The sequence below is a fragment of the Lates calcarifer genome, unplaced genomic scaffold (genome assembly GCF_001640805.2).
Source record: "Lates calcarifer isolate ASB-BC8 unplaced genomic scaffold, TLL_Latcal_v3 _unitig_4373_quiver_2975, whole genome shotgun sequence".
NCBI classification, from domain to species: domain Eukaryota; kingdom Metazoa; phylum Chordata; class Actinopteri; family Centropomidae; genus Lates; species Lates calcarifer.
The window spans coordinates 1-7,344 of record NW_026116860.1 but is presented as its reverse complement, the minus strand read 5'-3'; the positions used below and the strand labels follow the sequence as shown (position 1 = coordinate 7,344).

Genomic DNA, 7,344 nt, shown 5'->3' with positions numbered 1-7,344 from the left:
GCATTAAAAACGTTGCAATTTTGCAGCGAATTTAATTGATTCAGATGGTGTCAGCGCAAATAGTGGTTTTCCTCATGGTAGCAGTGAATCTGCCTGAATTTACTGCCTCGAGTTCAATCTTGCTGAACCCTGGTGCAAATGTGCAGTCGACCAATAGCAGGCTGTCTTGACAGTGAGTTGAATGGAGATGAGCTTAACAGTCCAAAATGGAGGAAGCTTTTGCAGCTTATTAGCTGTGTTGCACTATTCACTTTAATTTAACCTTCTCAGCCAGAGTAACTATGGCTGATCCAGCTAGCTAGCATGTTGCCACCTACAGCTATTCACCAACTAGCAACTTGGCTGCTACATCACCCAGCTCCTTCAATCAAATATTTAGCTAAAGGCCTAAATTAGCTTCTTTTGTTGGACTTACATTTGGAACTGTTCATTAACGAGTGATAGTTGATACAAACAGCGGACAGCTCCTTTTGCAGATTGCAAAACAAGTGTTGAGACAAGGGTTGAGATGGGATGAAGGGTTGCAGGGTCATCTTTATTAGATGTGTATGACTGAGTCTTTCTTCAGTCTGCTAAAGTTGTCAGGCGCCCTGAAGTTTAGTTACATGTTGTGAGAGGCGAAACACAAACAAGAGTGGCGTACCATCATTCACTGGCATTGCTGCATGGACTGTAGGCCCACTTTATTGAGAAATACTTGGGACAAATTTAAGTTAATGGTTGAAGGGGCCTCTAGCCATAAACACAAATATGTGCTGGTATTTAAGTAAGAGGGAGAGGAAAGAGAGAAGTGGATGCAAATGGTCGTTCATCTCCTCTGAGTGTGATGTTGTAGTTGAGTACTGTGTAGGAGCTGCAGCAGTGATCCATGTCCCTCATCTGACTTTCCTGCTGAATCATTGAGTGTAATGTGCCAAGAGCCTCGTACATCGAACGAGCTCAGAGTGGCTCAGGGCAACTTTAGGAAACAATTACTTTTCACTTAGCTGATTTCTCCAAAGCACGGCTGTTAAAGCTCCCCATGCACTTTCTTTTGGAGGAGAAGCAGTTGCTCGAGACTGGCTGTTTCTGTTTTAACTAGTCATTCACATTATCTGATGGTGTTTAATTTTACATTTGTCTCCTTCAGATTTATGTGAAGATATTTAGTTTTCTTTCAAGTTCTTGCAGCAAACGTAGACATATTAACGGTGAAGTACAGAATTATTTTTAAAAAGCCAGGAGGAATATGGTAAAGTTGTCATGGCAACAATTTCTGCTCAGGTAAATCAAATCAATCCAAATGTTTTTTTCAACGTGGTCATTAGAAATATCTGGTGAAAATTGGAGGAAATGGAGCCAAACTGGACTGTAGATGAGAAGGACTTCCTGTAAATTGGTAAAAAAAAACAACAACTTTAAACTTAACTAAATTACTATTTATTGACTTATTTGATAATGCACGTAGTTAGGCTGCCTTTTTAGCAAATATGTATTTAATTTGTGTCTAAATAATTTCTTCATAAACACATCCTGGTATTGTGTAAGTATGAACATTGATAGTAGATTTCAGTATGATGATCAAGTGAACTGCACAAACAAGCACCTTTGTTCCTTGGTTTGAAATAACTCTGTGTGGTAAATGTGACTGTATGAGATGGAGGAAGAGATCCAGTCATCCTCTCAGACACTCTGCTGAATATAGAATGGCTAGATTCTCTCAGCAGGGCGTCTATCCTTCCTGTAGTAGAGATGAAAAAGAGGGCAGCCGGTTCAGAGGCAGATAGAGCCTGTCCTCGCCAACACACACAGTTTATGGCTGTGTTTCACACGAATTTAGACTTAACAGCTAGGGCTTGACAGATTCTGTTTTTTTACAGGTCTCCTACAAGTCACTATTTTGTGCTAACATACCATGTCTAGCCCTGATCCAGGGCTGTGTATATTATAGCCCTGGTGTCTCTATCGCTCATGAAATATGTTTTGTTGATAGACGTGTTGGTAGGTGGTAAATCAGACAGAGCCACACTAGCTGTTTCCCCTGTCCAGTCTTTATGCTAAGCTAAGCTAACTGGCTATTGGCTGTAGCTTTTTAGATCTGCAGATGGCTGCAATAAACCTTCCCTCACAACAGCCAAAGCTTCAGTTTTATGGCAAATTGACTTCCGGTAACAAATTTTATTAGCAATTCTGTGACTAATGAGTATATGGTTCTGGATCAGGACTGTACAGTGTCATTAACTGTGATCATTTTCATGCCAAAAAATTAATGATTTTTGCCAAAACTGCACTTATCAGGCTGGAAAAAGCTTTGAAAGCCAGAGTGAAAGCCCAGATAACAACAGGATAAATAACTGAAATCTGATCAAAGTCTCATTAGAATCAGTTTTAGATTAAAAGCTTCCCTTTGTCAACCACTAAAGTGTCAAACAAACTGTATCTTAACTATCACATGAATGAGCTAACAGGTCCTGATCACAAATTTACATGTGCTTACTCATGGTTCCTTATTGCTTGTGTTTAGAGAATACTGCAATGTCCTGGGAATTGATTCCACACTGCGTGTTTGTAAAAAGGTAACATTTTAGCTCTAGTATGTACAGAGTGGTGTGTGTTATTTTGCTGAAGAACAGAATGACTGCTCCAGTGGAGTAAACTTGTGCTTTTGATTCTTTTGGACTTTTGTGCTGCAATAAATACCCTAGATGATGATGTGGTAGTTTACAAGAGGTAGCTGAGCTCTTTCTGTAGCATAGTTTTGTCCTCACTTCCATCCCATTGATACACTTACTCAACCAGCACCTACCACACTGAAAACACAATGGGCCTTATCCAAGAATCTTCTGTTTTTGCTGTGAGATTTGCTTCAATCGCAAGAACCTCCTGTCAAACCTCTCAGCCATGGCCATTAATTTAGCAACAAGAGGTACTCACACATTTCATACGTACGTACGACAACTGTAAATATGAGAAAATTTGGAGAATACGACAGATTTCCTTGTATGACTGGTACATGCCGCACTAATCTGTTTGGTTCTTGCATGAGGCCTATTATTCCTTGAAGTGGGATGAGGATTTTCAGTTGTTGTAATTGCATCTGGTGGCTGTAACAGGTTCCACAGCTTCTGGACAACAGGCTGTCGACAGTTCCATGTTAAAAATGAAAAATCAGTGGTCTTTTTTTTTTTGTTTTTTAAGGGAAGTGAACATTTACCTTGTGGCTTGCATGGCTAAATTAAGTTTTAAAAAATGATAGGGAAAAAAAGACATTGTCACTGCATGTGGTATAAAATCATTTGGCATTTCTTACACAAGTGGAACTTTTGACCTGATGGAGTGGAAGATGAATTCTGCCATTATTAATTACAGATGAATATATGTTCTCATTATTATGACTCGGTAACTAAATGACATAGTAATTTGAAATTCAATAGTATCTTATAACTTTAAGAAACATCTTTTGTCATCATCAGTTATGGAGGTTTGTCATAAGTATAACTGAATCAGTCGTATGAGATATGAAGTCATAGAGAGTTAGCAAATCATAAGATACTGTTAAGAGATGTCTCAGAATTACCCATCAAAATTTTTAAAAAATTATAATTAAAAAAAGGAAAAGAAAAACTTGGTGAATTTTCTTATAGAGGCAGAATTAGGCCTCTACTGGCTGAAGGAGAGAACCAGCAAATTTAAAAGTACAGTAATGAGGCCTGTTGTATTTTGCATTTTAGAGATTTAAACCTGAGCAGGTCATCTGAGTTAAAGGCAATTGCTGATGCCCTTTGCTTAATATATGAGGAATTCACCCACATCCAGTCTTGTGTGTCTTTCTTTGTCCTTCCCAAATGTGATATATTTAAAGAGTAACCACAGCCTGTCCTCCAGTGGACTCCCCTTATGACACCAGATGTGGTTGTAAAAGCTTTGTACGGCAGCAAAGCCTGTATTTACTCTGTTTGGATAATTTAATGCCCATTTTCAGATTCAGATTTAAATATTGTTTACGACATTTTTGGGGGTGGGGGGGGTGGGGGATTCCTGCCCTGGTCCATCCTGCTCTTTAGACAGTTCTGGTGATGTTTCACAGTGAAAGAACATCTGTAGAGCACACACCTCTGTAGAGTCAATGCGAGGCCACTTTAGAGACTCTTCTGACCCCAGTCTGGGCTCCTACAGGGAACCAGTAGCACAATTTAGAATGAGAAGGGGGCTCCTTGCAGCAACAGAGTCTCTTTCGGTCTCAGGCTGTTTGATATTGGGAATACATAGCACAATATTAGAAAAGGTATTCTGTTTAATCATGTCAAACTATGCAACAGATTCTGTAATTGGTAAAGCATCTTAACCCTGTGTTCTCTCTCCCTTGTTAACTTCTACTCCTTTTGATCTGCTTTGAGGATTTCAACATAAAATACCCTTATACATTGTGAAATATGTAAATAAACTTCACTTCTGATAAAATGTTATAATGACTAATGGCTTTACTTGATGTTGTTTGTTCATCCCGTAGTAAAATTATATTATAAAATAAACTGACTGCATGTTTCTGTTGCAATTCCAAACATCTAATTTATCCCTAGCTTTAAACAGTGAAAATTCATCCACCGTCTTTACGGTGGATGAATTTTAAGACCAATTTTAAGACCAATCACAGGCAGTTGCTAGGCGGACCAGAATGGCCCGGCCAATCAGCGTTTTTCTGCAAATGTTAGCGGACGTATGTCGTCACTGGTCGCGGCGTGGCTTGTTATTGGCTATGTTCTTCTGGGAGGAGTCAGAAACAGATTTAAACCAAGTTTGAAGCGTTGTTCTTGTTTGCCAGTACTGTGAAAAAACGCCATTACCGGAGAAGCCTGGATGCTAAAACAAACTCTGGAACTGCTTTTTTTGTCGAACACCGTGAGAGCGGACGCTAATATTTTCATCTGACGTTTCCGACGTCTGTCCATGTATGATTTTTCAGAGACCTACAACACTTGTAGAAGCTTTTCTTGCTCTTAACGTGAGGAGTTGTCAACCCGTCTCGTCTGCAGCTCTGCAGTGTTGTACTTGTGTTTTCAAGGTTTACTAGTTCAGCTGCTGCAGCCTGGACAGAATCACCAGCTCTCACTCGACAAACCAAACAGGTATGTGTCCTAAAGTCTGAAAAAAAAAAAGTGTTGATGAGCTGAATTATTAATGTCAGTAACAGTGTTACTGTTTAAATCCTTGGTATTTAATGAGTTTAGTATTGAATAAAAATAATAACTGGTTAATCATGTCTATAAATTGGCAGAAAATAGTACTACTTACAATAATTTTTAAAAAGTCAAAATAATCGTCAGTTCATAGGTGAAAGTTTTTATTATGCAGTTCGCAGCAATATACACTGTGATTCCTCCAGTGATTAGTTGACAGACAATAAAGAAATTTAAGATTTAAGATAATCATTTTAATCAATTTTTCCCAAATATTTATTGTTATTGATTCTTAAAGATGCTTTTTCTTGTCATATGTGACAGTAAACAGCCCATTTTGTGAGACACTCCTCTAATGTTTGGAGAATGTTCTGGTTCAGCTGTAAAGTTGAATATTGATCTGTGTTTTCATGGTTAAGCTGTTGATGAGGAATAGGTAGTTGATTGATCATTGTCCTTTGTATATTTCTCTTTTTATTTCCTCCAGGTGTCACCTCTTCGTCCAGGATCTCAGACAGTCTTCGTACAATGAAGAAGTTCTTTGAGACCAGGACAGAGGCCTCCAGGTAATTCTCAAACAGCTTTACATCAGCTGTCCAACACAGAGCACTGTTTATGTTCAATAATTGATCTTCAGTCTGAATAGTTTGATTTGTCACAAAAGACCTCACTCATTATTAAAATCTATTTACATAGTGAATGTAGAGTTCAAAGAAACTGAAGGATTTAAACATCAGCTCTTTGTCTCCCTCTCCTTCACACTTGCTCCTTCTCACTCTCTTTCCCTCGCTCTCTTAAGAGTGGCACACACTAACAGATTTTTAAAATCTTGTCAGACCACACACATGACGACAAATGATGTCAGATTTCACAGTTTTGTTCTTATAGTGTGTGATGTGCAGACAGAAGACCAAAACACAGCCACACCACACACACACTAACAGATATCGAGGCGGCTCAGACCTTTGCCGACTTTGATCGGGACAGGGGGGATTTGGGCTGATAATCGGACCAATTATCTTTTGGTGTGTACCCCGCTTTTCTCTTTCTAAATTCTTTCTGCCTCCTTCTCTCTCTCTCTGTCTCTCTTTGTTGCTTTCTCTCTTCCTTGCTCTCTCACTCCACTCTCATGCTTTCTCTCTATATCTGTCTCCCCTTTTCTCTCGCTCACACACTTTCTGTCTCTTTCTCCCTCTCTCTTTATCCCGCTGTAATTCATTTCTCTCTATCTCTCCCTCTCTTTCCCTCTGTGTCTGATTCTCTCTCTCTTCCTCTCTCTCTTTCTTTGTCTCTTTCCCTCTCTGTCTTTTGCAGGATGCAACTTTGTCCGCTCACTTGTAGCGGTGTTTTCTCCTTAGTTGTTTTCAGCAAATGATACAGTTATATACACTTTTTTGATGTTGCTCTCCACTCTATGGTTTTTATATTCAACACTATTTCTATATTCAACATGTTCTTTTCACTGAGACAGTAGTGCTTGTTTGTGAGTGGACAGAATCCAGGAAAAAGTTAGCTTGTGAATGACGTCAGTGAAACGCAGCTGAAGAGTAGGACATGATTTTTACTTGGGAAGGGTAAACAGGCTCTCAAAATCCCTCTGGTTCACATCTTGCAGGGCCGCTGATCTGCTGATCTCAATCAAACCGTGAAACGTTTGGAAGTTGGATAATGCTCCGCAGCGGATGAAGCTCAGAGACGATCACAGACACACACGGGTGGTGCAGAGGTCTTGATGGATCCCATGAGTCAGTCGAGAATGAGAAGATGATTGAGAAGATTGATACCACTCTCAGGTATGTATGCAAGTATTTTATTATGTGTTTTTTTATGCATATGCATTTGACAAAACAAAAAAAATCAACTTAATACAACTTTCAAGGGAACACTAAAACATTTAACATTTCACAAAGTACAATAACATAGGTGGGTTCATGAACAGGAAGTGATTCTTAACCTGGGAAGTACTACCAGGTACTACTGGTTTGCGTTGTGTACTCAACTCAAATCAATCAAATGGAGAAATGATAGGAAGCTTTTATCGAGTACGCAGTGAATGACTTAACATTTTTCACATTCCACCACACAACACAGCCTGAAGTTTGCCGTGTCTGAGTTTCCCAGTATAGATGTAATTCAGGTCAGATGTAGTCAGTGTTGGGACGATTGTAACAGCTGATTCATTTAATTG

General features: G+C 39.2%; 1 long non-coding RNA gene across 1 annotated transcript; it reads left to right on the top strand.

Annotated features, from left to right (window-relative positions):
• The first annotated feature begins 4,793 nt into the window (after positions 1-4,793).
• LOC108899084 (uncharacterized) lies at positions 4,794-6,891 on the top strand. Its single transcript, XR_001963519.2, has 3 exons — positions 4,794-5,105; positions 5,644-5,722; positions 6,772-6,891. It is a non-coding gene; the product is annotated as an uncharacterized LOC108899084 (long non-coding RNA).
• Positions 6,892-7,344: the final 453 nt, after the last annotated feature.